This window comes from Balearica regulorum, chromosome 7, assembly GCF_011004875.1.
Source record: "Balearica regulorum gibbericeps isolate bBalReg1 chromosome 7, bBalReg1.pri, whole genome shotgun sequence".
NCBI lineage: Eukaryota > Metazoa > Chordata > Aves > Gruiformes > Gruidae > Balearica > Balearica regulorum.
Window position 1 is genome coordinate 28,438,905 of NC_046190.1, and position 16,609 is coordinate 28,455,513.

Below are 16,609 nucleotides of genomic sequence, written 5' to 3' on the forward strand. Positions count from 1 at the left end.
AGTTTATATTTATTCATGGCTCTAATTTCTTTTGAAGTTGATCCAAAGGATTACTATTTTATGTCATGTAGTGCTATAAACCTGTTTCAAATTGTTGCTCAAGAATGAAGTGTTTGGATATCCTTAAACTGTGATGCACACTAAACTCTTAGAACAAAAAGCAAAAGCAAAGTTCAAAAATCCAGATAGCAACTAGGTACGTTACAGACAAGCATACCCGCAGTGTAGTGCTGGAGGTGGCTTCGGGGAAGGAAGGCTCCTGAGGCAGGACTTCAGCAGAGCCCCGCTCAGCCCAGGGAGCCTGGCTGGGAGCTGGGCTCGCCCAGGGGGCTGTGGCTGAAGACACGCTTGGAGAGGCTGAGGGCAAGCATTGGGTTAGAGGTAATATCCCCAAGCATGTGGTGAATGCGTGGGAAAGAGGTCTGAGGCTGACCTTTGTGCCAGACCAGGGAGTGAGAGCGTAACAAGCATTCCTGATCCTGCTAACTGTATGACATCCTCAAGTGAAGAGCTGGTCGCAGCTGCAGCAGGATTTGATGAGATAATGCTTCAGAAGCATGTCAGTGCCTGCGTGGAGGCAGGAAAGGCACTGGCAATTGGAAGGAAATGTTGCTGAGCAAATTATAAAAACAAAAAAAAAGTTGCTGCTATTTGGAGTATTTCGATTAGGTGCAACAGCAGTGCTCCTCTTTTTGTTTGTTTTCTTTTGATGTGCAAAGAAAGAAGAATCTGGATGAAGAGAGATTCTGTATTGTCAAAATTAGAGGAGTTAAACTTAATTGCACCATAAGCCCATGAAACACTGGTAAAAAAAAGGACAGTTTTGAATCAAACTATGAGAAGGGTTAGAAGGGCCGCCTGAGTATAGATCTAGCAGGCATAATATGTACAAAATAAAATACATAGCTGGCATATTTCTTTTTTCATCATAATAAACATTCTTTTTTGTGTGTCTGGAGGTTTTCTACAGACTTTTATTTGAGAACCGTTTCTGACTAATGTAAAGCTGGCTGCCAGAGTTTTAGTAGCTGCCAACCTGCTACAAAAGTAAGGTAAGCACTAGACTTCAACCTTGTCGTGGTGGTGGTGTTGTAGCTGCTCAGATGCCAAAGTACATTTCCTTAGACTAGAGTCTCTTTGGTGTTTCTTTAATGTCAGTGAATTCACAAGTGGCACAGCATAGGTGATAAATTCAGAGCGTACTCCAGTTTTATTAGAACACTAGCCTACTCTTGCAAATTGCCTTTCAACATTTTAAAGCAGGATTAGAAACTCTCCAGGTTTCATTGAAAATACTGTCCCTGAAAAGAAAATAATTTTAAATTTAAATCAGATGTGAGAGTAATATAAGGAAGGAATAGAAAGAGTTTAAGATCTGATCTACACCTAAATCTAACAAACACGTTAAAAATAAGTTCAGGCTTGTCATTTAAGCCAGATTTTAGAAGGTAGAAGGTATTGTATTTAGACTCTCTGTAACCAGACATATATGAGGGCAACCTTTAAAGCCCTAGCTCCCTTGAGGTCACAGGGAATGACCTTGTGTCAGTATTGTCCTCTGATAAACAATATGAGAAGACCTGACGTTTAGGTACTCAAGTGGCTCTGGCTTCGTATAGTGCCAGGATTTTTATTCCTTTTAGACTATTTTAAGGAAAATCAGCTTCTCTGTCACTTTTCAAAACCTTGATCTTAGGCCACATTATTACTGAAACTGAGTTAGTAAGTCAGCATGTCCTGCTTTTGCTAATCAGGGCTCAAGGAATAAATCATTGCCATTTCGAAGTACGTGGAAATACTCGGCTAGAAGTCCTATAATGACTATCTGTGGTAGACAGCCTTATGAAGTTCTAATAATATTTTGATTATTCAGCTCTGATAGTTTTTGAGCACTGGGCTATAAATTAGTGAAATCATAAAAACTGACATTTTGATTACAGGGGAAAAATAATGTGTGAAACTGAAAAGGAGCATCATCAATTCTTTCACTTCTCTGCTGTAGAAATGGGCATCTCTGTGGAATGTCTTCCACAGCAGCCCATAATTAGATATCAATTTTATATAATAGATGATAAAATGACAGCTGGGAGTGGGGAAAAAACACTGAGAATTCCAGATGTGGTCTGAAGAATATGAATTGAGGTGAATATATTGCAGAAGAAAAGTCTTTTCTGTTTGTATTTCAGATTTTGGATTTACTGCTAAGTTCAGCATCATGCAAATCAACTCTGACAGAAGCACGATTCAGAATTGTTACAGTCCATGGAAATATTTTCCTTGCTTTTATTAGACTGATCAGTCCTAAATGTAGAATTTGGATGGGTTTAAGCAATAGCTTGCAGTAATTTAGACAGACATTGTTTCTGGTATTATCAAATACTCTGGAAGCCTGATTAATGATATACATTTGGTCTCTATTATGCTATCAGACATATCAGTTAATTAGCTATCAGCTGCAATTCCTTTGTTTGTACAATGTATTTGTTTACCATGAAAAAAAAAATTAGGTTCTTTGTTTAGATTAATTTTTTTAAATGTACCTAAAATAAAGTGGCATAAGGGAGAAATTTGAGATCATTCTACTAATTGTTTAGCAGGCTAATGGAAGGTTGAACTCCAAAATTACTTCTGCTTAAAACTTCTGCAAAGCAACAAAAATTATAGTCAACAACTGAGTGCACTCTCTGCCTCTAGTTTTCATTTTTTCTTTTTTTAATGAAGCTGCAGAAAAAGTGAAAAAAATTACTCAGAGTTTATATTTATGTGGATGATGTTCTGATGACACATCCAGTGTAGTAATGCTGAATTTAACAGAACATGTGGCACCCATTAAATGTGTCTAAAGTAATTCATATTTCTGGTCTCCTGTTTTACAGAAGATATGTTGATGTGCATCATCTTATTGTAGAGTTCATAATTCTGGACTTGACTTACACTGGTGTCATTCACACAAAGCAGCTTATCTGTGCGTATCTACCTTTTTTCATGGTCGGGAAGATAAATGTATATTTGATAGATCCAGTCTGTATGGGATTTGGCAGCTGATTACAAAACCCGAAGCTTAGTAAATTGGATTTTAGTGCAGTTCTGTTTGAACAAACTCACTGAATCCAAAGCAACTGTGAGCTCAGATGCAACTGGGCATTAGCTATAGCTAACGAGTAAAACAGCAAAAAGCGATATCAAGAGACAGGATTATAAGGGCTGAATTTTGCTTCCAAGGAGGAACTTTAATAACTTAGCAGAAATACCCCATAATTGACAGTTAAAGGCCTCGCCAAGCTCATCACCTTACACTCAAAGAATAAAGGCTTCCAAGCATGTTGGACACACTTCTGAAGTCCTCTTATTTTCAGGGGACATCACGGACCCTTAACTATGAGCAGGGGGAAATGCATCTGGGAGTACTTACATGCCAAGGCTCTTGCAGTGTAATGTGAGGAAACTCAGTTTACCACTTTGGGTTTCCAAATTTTAGGTGATTTCTACAATTGACGTTTTTTTAAGACCGCCTTTCTGAAAGGAGTTATTTGAGAGCTGTCCAAGAGCACTCACGCCATGTATTAAAAAGCAGTAAATCAGAATGAAAAGTGGTAAATCAGCCCATCTTGATTTAACATAGTTACCTTATGGAGCATGAGCAGCTAAAGAGAGGCAACAGCTCTGATGGTAACTCTGTCATTAACTCTTCCAGGCCAGACGACTGAGCAATGCTGCTGCATCCAATGCTGAGCGCACCAGTTCCAGAACGAGCGCTCCTGGTGACATCTCCACCGCTGCAAACCCCCCGCGCCAGCCGTGGCCCTGCTCCGAATGGAAAACCAGGCGAAGACAGCGGAAATAGAAAGAAAATGAGGGTACAAAGGGATCCAGGTGCAGAAAAATGTCTTTTTTCCAATTTTTCTCACTGGTAACTACATTCAACTATTCTTCATTAAAATGGTGTATGATACAATCCTCCTCACACTGCCAGGTATGGCTAGAAAGTTTGTGTGAGCATAGATGATCTGAAAGTTTATAAAATCTTCTGATTTCTTGTCATCATGTGGTGAAAGGCTAAAGAAATATGAGACCACGTGAAATGTGAGTGGAATATTCCACAAGTATTGTTCTGTCGATCTTTCAATTCTAGGTTACTGTATTTAAATCTGCTCTGATCTGGTAGTGAATTAAATCTGTTCCTGGTGGAGTTGTTTCAGCAACTTTTTGAAGAATTCTTCATGCCTTTTTTTAAGGAAAATATGATGCTATATAATATATAGCCCCATTCAATATTTTGCACTAAAGCTGGAAGCATCTATAAACATGTAAAAAAATTTTCCCATAATATCAACAAGTAGGAAATGAAAGGCCAAAATAAGGGAAAATCTGTAGACTTAAGAACACTTTTCAATGTAAGTTGTTGCTAATAATGAGGAATTCATTAGCTATCTGGGAATGCTCAGCCAACGTCCTTACCAAGCATGCTCAAAATGACCTAAAGTTGAAGAACTTCTGTTCATTAGTAAGGTAATTAAAATGCTTATGTTAAAACTAAAAGGAATTAATATGAAAAGTTAAAGTTGACTGGACCTGTCGGAAGCATCATTCTGACTCCTGTTAAATTCTGCAGAAATCTGATGTTTCTAGAGGGCTAAGGGAGAGAAATTTAACTTCAGAGAAGGTCTGAAAATTTCCCACTACCAAGAAAAAAACCAAAACCAACCTTTAATGCAAATGTATGTGTCATAAGAGATTGCTCATAAAATGAAGCTGCTTTCAAGAAAGTACTATTAAGATGTTAAACTGATGAAAAAAACCCACAGTATAGCAGAGTGGGCTGCTGAAGGTTGTGAAAGGTCACATCATCCATCTTTCTGCCTGAGGGAAGGATAGAAGAATAGTGCCTTCAGAGCAAACTTTAAGGCAGTGTGCTTTACATCTTCGCTGAAGCTAGTTAGGCAGAAAAATGTAAACCCCTCTGATTCAAGCATGCGTGACTTTCCACCCCTTCCTCAGCTTTTTGGCACTGATGGTGGCTTATTTGCTCATCCATGCTAGCAGGCTGAAGAGGGAAACGTGGAAGGTAAGGGAGCCACAACATCTGGTCACAGACAAGCTCCTGGTGCATCAGTGCCCTAGCTTCGGTGGCAGAAGAGGAGGCAGGTTTGCCCCTTCTGCCTAGCAAATCAGTCATTTCATTAGTCCTCCCCAAAAGAGTCTTCCATAATTATATACTCTGCTTCAGTTCTTGCAAAACTTTTTATTATTGTCTCTGAATATTATAAGGGTCTTCTCCAGTTATTTTTTTAATTTACTTTCCTACCAGATATGTAGAGATTCTCTATGGCTTTGTATTGGTACTTGTGGTTTCCCTGTAAGCAGCCTGGAGAGGATGGCAGAAATGTCTCTCAAATATGCAGGTATTTGTGTAATATATTTTTCCTTTGCTTTCCACGTTTTCGTCGTTAGAAATGTCATTGACAAGAGCATCTAATGGCATTGTATGCAAATATAAGGAGAAAGAAAATAAATTTTTGCACTTTGTTCCTTGTAGAATTCTTGAGAGCAGCAGAGATGGTGAGGAGGATACTAAAGATAGGAAGACCAAGATAAAACAGTAGCCATTTTCCAGCCGGTGGAGCCTCCCAGCTTAGCTAGTAAAAGAGACTAAAGTCAAGAATGCTACTACTAAGGCCACTATTAACTCACTATAATTACTTTACCCTCTGGTAATGCTAATTGATCATTGTGGCACAGCTATAAATAGAATATCATCACTTCACATTTTCCAATAAATTCAATACATTCTGAAATTAAGTAAAATAGTAAAATTTGTCATTCCACACCGTAATGCATAGCAATTGCTATGTACCACAGAAACCTCTCTTAGTGTATGTGGTAGTAGGGGCTAGTGCTGATTTTAATTTCAGAAAAGAGACTGAATTTTCTCCTGAAATGATAATTTGTATATTTCCAGTATATCTGGGTCAGTGCAGTTGTTTAGGTTATGTGGAAAATTGACTTCTGTGTACATTATCTTACAATGAAAGAAAAAAATCCACTGTGTAGCACTGAAATCTTTTCACTATTATACCTCGTCCCATCAGGTCACTTTACAAAGCCTGACTGGGCAAACTTGCACAGAAAGCAATGCCTCTTTTCCCTTAAATAATTTTACTAAGACCAAAAGGAAATCTTAAAAAGCCATTACTCAGGCAATTGTAGGAATTTATTCAAGGATATAAATGCAAATATTGGTGGAACTTGAATATAGTCAGTTCTGGAATTCCAGTTAAGGTCCATAAGGATCAAATCTTGTACTTTGCATTTGTAGTAAAAGATCAGGGTTTGCTTTTAGTTGTTGCAGCCTGTGTCTAGTGGTTTTAAAAGCTATCTGCAAATGTTTACAAAGCTGTGAGACTGAAGTAATGCTTTGCTTTACTTGCACTGTTTCTTTTCAACTCATTCTCTTCAGCTTCCCTGATTCACCTCATTGGATCATGAAGTGTTGAGGATCTTCTTGGAAAAAATGGACTGTGTGGACCAAAAAGGACAATCTTCAAAGACATTAGAAGAGCTGGGTGGCATAGTTCAGCCTTTTCTTAAAGGAAACAAATGACACATAAAAAGAGTAGCCTGCCATTATAGATAGAAGCCTTGTAAGGTAAACAAACATGTTATAAAAGCAGGGAAAAAAGGTCCGCTTCCTCTTTTCAGGGTGAGATGAGGTCCTTGTTCCGATAGGAGAAGCTGATGTAGCATAAGTACAGCAGCTTCTGTTAGTCACTTCCCTCATACAGATACATTTTGAAAGGTGGATCAGACTGAGATTAGGTTTGCAAGTGATTTGGGTACCTGTGGGGTTTCAGGTTTTGTTTTGTCCTCAGCTGAGAGATACAGCCAAGCTGTTGCATGGCTGGTGGTGATACACTGATGACATAAACAATGGCAAATGAGTGTGTACGAGAAATACAATATTCCTCCAAGAAAAAACATTTCCCAGAGTTAGTGCTGCTTCCTCGGAGATCTGACTGAAGTAATTCTGCAGGACCTTATTAACACCAGTGTGATGTAAAGGCCATCTCAAAGGGTTTCTTGTTCCAGGACCCCTTTGATCCTGACCCCCCTAGATCTTTCAGAGGACGACAGAGCCGGAAACCCACTTAAACTTTTCATGTGGAATAGCAGCGCTCAGCTGAACTGACATCAAAGTAAATTGGCAAATTAGCTATGCATCTGTACGCAGCACGCTCGCATGTGGGCCACTCAGGGAAATAACGTGGCCTTGCTCAGCAAGGCTCCTAGAAGCTGCCACTCTGCTATGCTGCACTGAAAGTAATTTAGATGTATTGTGCTTCTGGGTCCTCCTCATTCTCCTGTTCCCAAAAGGCATCGTTGCTGGTGGAAAATATTCAAACCTGATATTTCTGAAGGTGACTTGAGACTTCAAAAGCTCTTTATTGCCAAGCTGCTGGGCAGCTTACTTCTCTAAGGAAGTCAGCAGGGAGCAGTGCTATAGAGTAAATAGCAGCTAGGCATAACCATTACTTGGAATAGATGATGTACAGGGGAAATGCTTAGGCATTTAAGTAATAAAATCCTACAACTCAAACTGGAAATTGATAGCAACGAATAGTGTGGTAAAGAGAGAACAATGGACAAATGCGTAAGAAGGCAGATCCTGTTAATCTATCTGTCCCTGGGTTTCTGTGACTTGGTATAAATGTGCATGTTTGCTTCATATGTTGTCAGTGCATCAGATTTAAGTAACATTTTGGACTATTTTGCATAAGTGATGTCCCCATTATGACAGTACTGTATCACAGTAACAAATTCACAATTTTAGCATTCCTGCTTGGATTCCACATTGAAGTTTGTCAGCCACATGACTTCCTTCCTTCATTCGTTTTGTCATTAGAGAAAATTAATTTTCTTGTGTTCTGGCTTTATCACTGTTAGACAAACAAACCGTCTGCTGGGTAGTGACTCACTGAAAGGAAATGAACATTCCTTCTTACTGCAAGGTGATATTAGTGACAAGAAATCCTCCCATGACTTTATCACTTACAATTCAGAGTTATGTGTGAAGTGCTGTAATGTATCCTATGATTATCTAAAAACACATTAGAAAACACTGAGAGAAGAGGATAGTTGTTTTTTAGGGCTTCTTTTGTATGTATGAAAACTGTTGGGGATCTGTTTCATATTTTTCAGAATTATTTAAACCTGAACCCAATACCCAGCCTGTCCCTGAGCAGCGATCCTGCCTCCTCGGCCAGCTCCCCCTATTACATATTGAGCATGACATTGTATGGTATGGAATATCCTTTTGGCTAGTTTGGGTCAGCTGTCCTGGCTGTGTCCCCTTCCAACTTCTTGGGAAAATTAACTACCCCAGCTGAAACCAGGACACAGTCATTCTTACTGCACCGGAGCTGCAAACCTCCCGTTGGATGGGACGTGACTGAGAGCTAAGGGGCGCTGTCAGAACACATTAACAAACCCATTTTTGCATTTCTGTCGTCATATCAAGATATCTTTGGCTCACTGTCTTTGGAAAGATCTAGTGTTTCAAAATCGTGGGTCAGAAAAATCCTGATAACTTTCATATTTTTGGCAACTACCTTTTAAGAGCAGTTAGGATTCATTCCGTAATATTTTTCATTCCATAATATTGTGGAAGGATACTCTACGAATACAACAGCTTTGATTTCTAATGAATATTAATGCTATCAAAGATTAATGACAACAGCTAGTTGTTTGGTTGGTGCCATAAGTTACCCAAACTGTGGGGACGGGATTTAAAGCAAACAAATTTTTAAAAAAGGGACCATTTTGGTTTTAGTCCATAATGTGGGGAAGTTGTCTATAACATTTACAAAAGGCCAAACTTCATCTCCATTTTCCTTGTATTCAAAAGCATCAGATCCAGAGGAGGCACTGGGGAGAAACAGCTTGTTCTTCATTACTGTCCTTCCACAATGTAACAGCCTACGGATGCATCTCAAAGTAGTAAGTAAAGCTTGGAGTGTTTCTCTAACCCGGCTCAATCTGAAAAAGAGCATCTGCCCAATGCCCAAGCTGTGAAACTACTCCAAAACCGTTCAGAACCTTAAAAGAGTTTTTGAACTAAAGAGGATGAGTAAGTGAAAACAGAATAGAAAGTTATTTGCACAATTGATGTTTATGTGCGACAAAGTGAATACAAGAGAACTGGAGAAATATTAGCAGAAAGTAGGTGATAAGAGCTGCTGCACTGGAGTAGTTCTTGTAAGTCTTTAATTTCTATGTAAATATTAGCTGTTTGATTTTTTTTTTTTTTGTTTAGTTCAACATTATCTCTGATATGTACTTAATCCACAGTACAAAAAGTCAATGGAAAGCTTTACAGTGTCACAACTGTTGGTCAAGCCCCATATGTACTTTAACTAAATTCAGTTTAGAAAGTCAGCTAAATGTTGAAGACAGACTAGTTCTTTTCTCTGGTTGGGTAATAATTTTGGGGGGTAATGATTGGAGGAGGTGTTAATTTGTAGACATTCCACATTATCTCCAACAATTCTAAAGCATATGGCTTACTAAGACTTTTATAATTCTATGTAATATCAGAAAGTACAGAATAATTAACAAGAAATTAACTTATAGAACACCAGAAAGTAGTGAGGTAGACATTACTGGAAGGGCATGGAAATGAATTTGGCATGGAAATACACGTATTTGCAATCTACCTTAAATTCTATAAAGATTGGGCAACGTAAATTCAATGCAAAAGGTCACACAAAACTGAGAGTGATGCTAGCTACTATTTTATGGTATTGTTTTTATTCAACAAATGTAAATGTGTATTATTCATTAAATAAGTGTTGTGTTCCTTTGATATTGCTTTAGCATAACATGTACACTTAGTCTGGAGTTAGTGCAGAGTGTGGAGTTAGCACAGCGCGGTTAGTACAAATCAAGCCTGATCTTCATGTTTTTCTATAGCTAGCGTTGAGTTCAGAGAAGCCGTGGACTGACACAGACGTGGTCACTTAGGCACCTGGGTGTGTGGGCATGCTTTTCTGTGCCTATATTTTGCCAGCAGAGAAAGGAAGGAGTTGAGGGAAAGGAGATTCCAGGTATCAAAAGAAAAAAACCTAGAATTCTTTTTTTGAGATTGTACTTACTGTTTGCACATCCATCCAACTGGTAGTAATGCCTAACTGTTTTCTCGGTGAAAGATTTTTCTACTGAAAATGACACAGCTCTAGCAGACCACGTACAAAAAGGTTTTGAGACAGCTGACTAAAAGGCATGTGGAATCTGAATTTCCCAATTGCTTATAGTTACTAAAAAGCCCAATAACACTGCCAGTATGGTTCATCAGTTCAGACTGTGCAGATGTACCATGTTATGCTGTGGTACTTCTTAACCTGAGATGTTCATTGCTAAATTTGATGTCCAAAGGAGTGCAGCAATAGACAATGGAAGTGCTTTAGCAGAGGTGAAAAAGCGCGTTTCTCCTTCTCTTCCTTTGTTTACTAAATACTCTAAAAATATTGATCCTAGAGAAGAAATGTAGCCCTTCAGCATAAACATACTATTGGCTTGTGTTGCTGTTGAACCCTAAATACTTTAAGAACATTTCAAAACCAATGGTTTCTTCTCACCTTACCGTACAACCAGCCCTGTTTAGCAAGAGGTTGATCAGGCCTGAGCTGTCTGTCACTATCCCAACATTACAGGGCTCAGCTGCTAATAGAAGTCTTGGAATATACGCCAGAGGAAGCATATGGCTTTGTAAATCAGGGAAGAAATTATTTAGTAATAGAATTTTATTTAGAGATTCCTCATTAATTCTTTAAATCAGCTTTTGGTTACAAGTATTTGCTTAAGTTTATGCAACATAAATTGCATACAACTACAGCTCAAATTATTTCTTATGAATAAAATATTTGAACAAATATAGGCCTGTAATGTGTTTGCAGTTGATTTGTAGTCAGTTCATAATTTTTATGTCTGAGCTCATTTTTTGAACTTGTTTACTCATTTAGGTTAGAAGTGGGATTTTACATATCTCCAAGTATTTACTATGCAATTTTCAGGGTGTATGATTTATTGCTTGAGATGCTTTTTTCCTCTCCTTGAAAGTCTCTCTGGGCGTGCACCTGCCTAATAGCCTCCTGAAACATTTACTGTGTTTGAGTTTACTGTGCAGGTAATGGAAAGAGAAGGGTAAACTGATGAAAAACATTTCTCTGCTTATGCAAATATTAATTCATGCGGAAGTTGTGCTATCATCTAATAAACTCTTTTGTGTTCCTCCTATATGACAATGCATGTGCCTAAATATTCATGACTAAATAAATAATAATATGCATAATTGGCATTGTTCCCATTAAATAAGTAGAATGGACCACGAGAAATATTCCAGGAGGAAATAATTTTATTGCAATATCATGTTTTCTGAAACAGGAATATGTTTTTCAGATCAGTTTCTGAGAAGTTGCTGGAAATGCTGCTGTTTCTGGATGTGGCTGTCCTGGTGCAGCCTGCTCACCCTCACACTGGCCCTTTGGAGCTGGGGTGGACTCAGGTGCTGCTCTCATTTCTTCTGACTGATCTGTTTCCAATTACGGCGGCTTAAGTTTCTGCTCACCGCGCAACTCCTTGCTCGTTATTTGGTCGCCCAGAGTCTCCAGTCCCACACGTCCTTTGAGAGAGACGGCTCAGGGATGACAAGCCCATGAAAATGAAATGGCTGTTTTCTCTTTTGGCAGGATTTCAAGTCAGCGCAGGTCTGCAGGCTGGATGGGCACTGCCAGCTCTGCGGCCAAAGGGCTGCTCATCCTCCTCGTGAAGGAGAGCTGCCGTCCCTGCAGCCCCTGTCCTGGCATCAGAGCCCCATGGCTGCATCTAGGTGAGGCTCACCTTGTGCGAGACTTCAGATATTTCCAAGAGGTGTTGAGGCAAACAGCTTCGCCCTCTCAGAGGTGGGAGTGTAAGCGAAAAAGGGAACAGTAGGCTTTGGCTGGGAAGTGAGGCCTCATACATTGTGCTCTTACACCTGGTGTGCGTGGGCAAATGGTGCTGAAAAGAGGGCATTTTGACTTGCGTGTTTCTGTCCATTTCAATCAATGAGTGCATGTGCTGTACAGGGGAAGGAGCAGCAATTAATATAGCACGTGCTTTGCCCCAAAGTGATATTAACTTGCAGTAACGCCACTTTAGCAAAAAGAGCAATCAAGTCATAACAGGCAGTCAGGGAGAGCTGAACATGGGGACGCTGTCCACGGCGAATGAACCACCGTTTAAGCTCCTCGCTACGAGCTTCAGACTCCATTTAGCTCAGGGCTGGGGCTGTGCAGTTACAAGCGCAGCAGAGCCTTCCTGGAGCAGTGCTAGCCCTGATGAGCACCGGTGTTACTCCACGTAAGATATGAAATCAAAAGCTGTGCAGCCCTTCAAAGCTTTCACCCTGTCTTCTCAAAAGGTACTTAGACAGAAATGTGCTCTGCTATTTTTATCTGTGCTCTGCTTAGTGCTGTCATGGCTGTGTTGACTTAGGTTCTGATGTGATTTTTCCAGTGCAATTTTCCTCTTATGGTGGAAAGATAAGCCAGTCCTTAACATGACTAGCTTAAAAAAAAAGTGTCTGTAAGGATACTGCCTATTAATATGCCTTGTAATTAATACAACCTGGACCTATGTTCAAGAAGCAGAATTTCTGTTAACCTCTTTGGCTGGTGGGAGTTCCCTCTCAATGAGAGTGAGGGGGAAAAGCCAAATGGTGGGGGCTCTGCAGCTCTACTCCCTAGCCCCTCTGGTGTCCAAGAAAAATGACTTGTGGATCAGTTTCCACGGATCAGTGGCCATCATCCTCTGTGAGGAGACTTAGTTGCCAGGACAACTGTTGCCAAGATAGACCGGTTTTCCTTGGGAACAATTTCAGTGTGTTATTTCTGTACAGCGAACCATCTCCTGTGTCTATTGTTAGACCCATGCAATAAGCTATTGGAGTTTTCCCTCCAGTAGGAAGGGAAAGCAAGTCTAATTACCAAGAGGGAGTTTGCAGTCCTACATAGATCTGCACAAAGTTTGTAGTCTATCAGACTGTACGTGCACTCTGGAAACATGAGCCCTGAAATCCAGTGTTGGAAGCCTCTTCAAGCCATGCGATCAAAATGAATTCCCAAGCTTACAATTCTCTTTTAAAAATATTTAGTTGGGAATAGGGATAGGGTCCTTAGGGATATTCTGTATTGTAGTACGTAGCTATAAGAGCTCTTTTGATTGAGTACTCTGGCCATGATCAACAGCCTGCATGTGCTGGAAGCAACACATTCCACCATCTCACCCGACCTGGGAAATGCTGGTGGTTTTTGGATGACTGACAGACCCTCAAAGGACGACTCTGTTCCCTTCGAAATTGCTGGTGAGTTTTAGATCAGCTGAAAAGATTGCCTTAGCTTCACTTTGTTAATGGTATATAGGCAACAGTCAAGAATCCCTCTTGTTACAGAGGCTTTTAAAGTTTATGGTGCAAAACTTTCTCATTCCTGTATTAGTCTCCAATTTTTTGCATGAAATACTTTTGGTTCACTTGGACAATGTCTTTGATTATTATATAATATTAGATAATATTCAACTGGTGGATGTAAGCTAGTTGAGTGGATAAGCTACTCTCCTGAGAAATACAAAGCAAACAAATTTAACACTGTCCTAGTTGTCCACCAGAGGTCACTTACAGGCCACTTTGTTCATTATTGGCTGTGCTTTCACTTGTCTAGTTACCATCTGGTGTTTCCCATTTTAAGTGCTTTTGGATCAGCTGTGCAAACGCAGGTCCTGAATACCCTACTGATGACTTTGAATCTTTTGTAGAATCGTTATCATTATGAAACAAAAAGGCAAAATCCTGCTAAAACATAAGAAAAACCATGAAACAGTGTAGGGACTTTATTGGTTCCATAATCTCAGTAGGTAGCCTCAGTAACCACCCCATCCTTCGCAAGCTTTGCTGTGAATATTAAAGATTTTTCAGTGCAAACAGACTGTACCTGGTATTACTAAATCTATGTATGATTCTTATCTGGAATCTTACCTGCTCAATCTTCACAAAACGTTTGTCAATGTGCAATTTAATTGAGAAGCAAAATGTGTTTACAGGTTCTGATACTTCAACTGTATGAGAGTCTCAGCAGTTACACGCTAGAAGAGGCCTGTGCTTCACAAATTTTTGTTGCAACAGTAAGAAAACCCTTGAGAATTCTTTACTGACCAATCAATTGTCAAACGTGAACAACTCGTCCACTTTGGCAAAAGTGCCATTCTGCATCTTCTGTTGTAGCTAGACTGAAAAACTGGAAATCAGGGTGTTTTCTGAGCTCTTAAATATCAAGAAAAGGCCTGTCTTTGAAGCAGTCTGAACAGCAAATAACCCAAATCCATTCATGTTTCATTTACAGTGGATGAAAGAAAAGTAAAGGAAAAGAGCAAGAAGGTTCCTGTTCCTCCAAGATGAATGAAGGGCAGAAATTACCCTTTAGTCTATAGACCCCATCAGCCCAACAGTTAGATTATGTGCTCTGAACTTTGTATGAATGGCATTTATTGTTAGTTTCTGATGGCAAGATTTAGCCACTTCTTGCAGAGAGCAATATAGCACTGAACAGTTTGGCCCCCTACACCCCTGTAAGCATCAGTGTATTTTTTTGTTTGATTCAGTTGAGTAAATATCAAGGTGTAAACTGTGGTTATATTTTGAAGCATTGTAATTTATCTTTGTACGTGGGTATGCTGGAGCAGAAAAACACCCTGTGAAATCCTCTGTCTCTCTAGCTCCTTAATTCTTCTGGTACTGGGACAAGATTGTAGCTGCTCTCAAATATAAAGGTGTAATTATGTCATGATTTTACACTGTGCTTAGTTTTCCAGTTGCACTAAGCAATGCATTCTTTTCAGAAGTCAAATGGAAAGCTGGACGAAAAGCGGCCTGGTGGCTGGATAAACACTTTTCATGAGTGATGGATGGCCCGTACACAGATACACTACAAACGTATAAGGTAAATTCCCTTAAATCTCAATGAAGGTGAAGACAGAAGTTGTTTGACTTTATAGTCAAGCTTTTACAATGTAGGTAAAGCAGAATAGCTGGCTAGGGAAGGTGAGAATGGCATCTTGATGTTATCTTCTTTGTGAATCTCATGCTTTTAAAGCTCTGATCTCTTTTAGCTCAGGTGACAGGAAGCTGAGTCAGCAAGTTTTCAAAAGAGGAGGAGAAACTTGGTACGTGTGTTCTTAATAGTCAGTATCCTGAGTGAGGGATGCTGTGTGAATTGTGAACTTTGTCTGAATCTCAAACAGAACTTCCTCTGCGTTAAGAAGGTTGTTTGGGTTTTTTTGGTCTGGTCTGCTTCAGAACTGTCTCACTCTCTTATCGCTTCTGTAAAGATGATATGTTCGGTCTTGCAAACTCCAAAGTACAGACTCAGTGCTTCTGCAGTGTCTGTTTTTAATAAGAAACAGGAATAGGTTTTGGTTTATAAACTTAAGTCCAGACCAATATGCAGTCACGTAAATTTTGAGGGAGGGGAAGGTGGTACAAAATCCCGTTTTGTTCCTAGTTTGTCAGCTATCTGGCCTAGAACAGAAAAATAAAGACTATCTGCCTCTCATTAATGTGCACTGGAAACATGCTGAGATCTGCTTGTTTAGGTCTTTATTTTTATACATAGACATGAACTCAGAGTATTATACATGCTGATGCTTATGCTGTCTCATTTCTACCATGAATGAAGGGTGAGACTCTGTAATAATAATTACCGTATTATTCCTATTCCTACTTCTCTGTGTTAGTACTATGGCACTGTTCTGGTGTGTCCTGCTATATACATTCCCTCCTCTCTGACGAGCAGTTGATACTTTTACATTGCTCTTAATACATAGAGTGGACACGGGACGTGCAAAGATTTTATCATTAATGGGGGTTGGCTCAGGGTACTAGCCCAAAGCAGGAAGGAACTGTTCATCTGCATAGTCTCTGTGGCAAGCTGACAAGTGAAAAGAAATAGATGAACACCTTCAGCTCTGCTCCATCCTTCTTACTGTGCAGAAGTATGGATGCATGGTAGGTTACACAGGCAAGGGATAAATCACTACTAATTCAGAAGAAAAAGATCCTGCACAGGACAGCTTCCACTTTATATTCTTCTAAGAGCTCTAATTAAACTCACTGTATGAGCACCTATTAAGAATGGTGCTCCATAATGCCTGGTCTGAGGTTTTTCTGAAACAAGGTTATTCCTAGGGTTTTGTTCTTCAAAATTCTTTAATCCTGACTCTAGTTGTCTCAATGAAAAGTTTGAAATACTTTGTAAACTCCTGGTTTGGGGATAAGAGCGCACTGTTGGTCTGACATCAAAGTGAATCAATGAGCGAGCTGTGCATTTCTATCCACTGCTTTAGCCAATATATTCTTTTGCAAGTGTCTAGAAGCTGTCACCCTGCTATGCTGTGTTGAAAATAATTGGATATAGTTCCCACTTCTGCTATTCCCATTTGATACTGCTGCTAGTGAAGAAAACTCAAAACTGATGGCTCCAAAGGCAAGTTTGAAACTTCAAAAGCCAAGTGTTCTCACATGCTG

The 16,609-nt window shown here is 39.6% G+C and overlaps 1 long non-coding RNA gene across 1 annotated transcript; it reads left to right on the forward strand.

Annotated features, from left to right (window-relative positions):
- The first annotated feature begins 758 nt into the window (after positions 1 to 758).
- LOC142602632 (uncharacterized) lies at positions 759 to 16,296 on the forward strand. The gene is made up of 7 exons (XR_012836385.1): positions 759 to 1,052; positions 3,623 to 3,873; positions 8,197 to 8,296; positions 8,903 to 8,994; positions 11,452 to 11,557; positions 11,742 to 11,881; positions 14,926 to 16,296. It is a non-coding gene; the product is annotated as an uncharacterized LOC142602632 (long non-coding RNA).
- Positions 16,297 to 16,609: the final 313 nt, after the last annotated feature.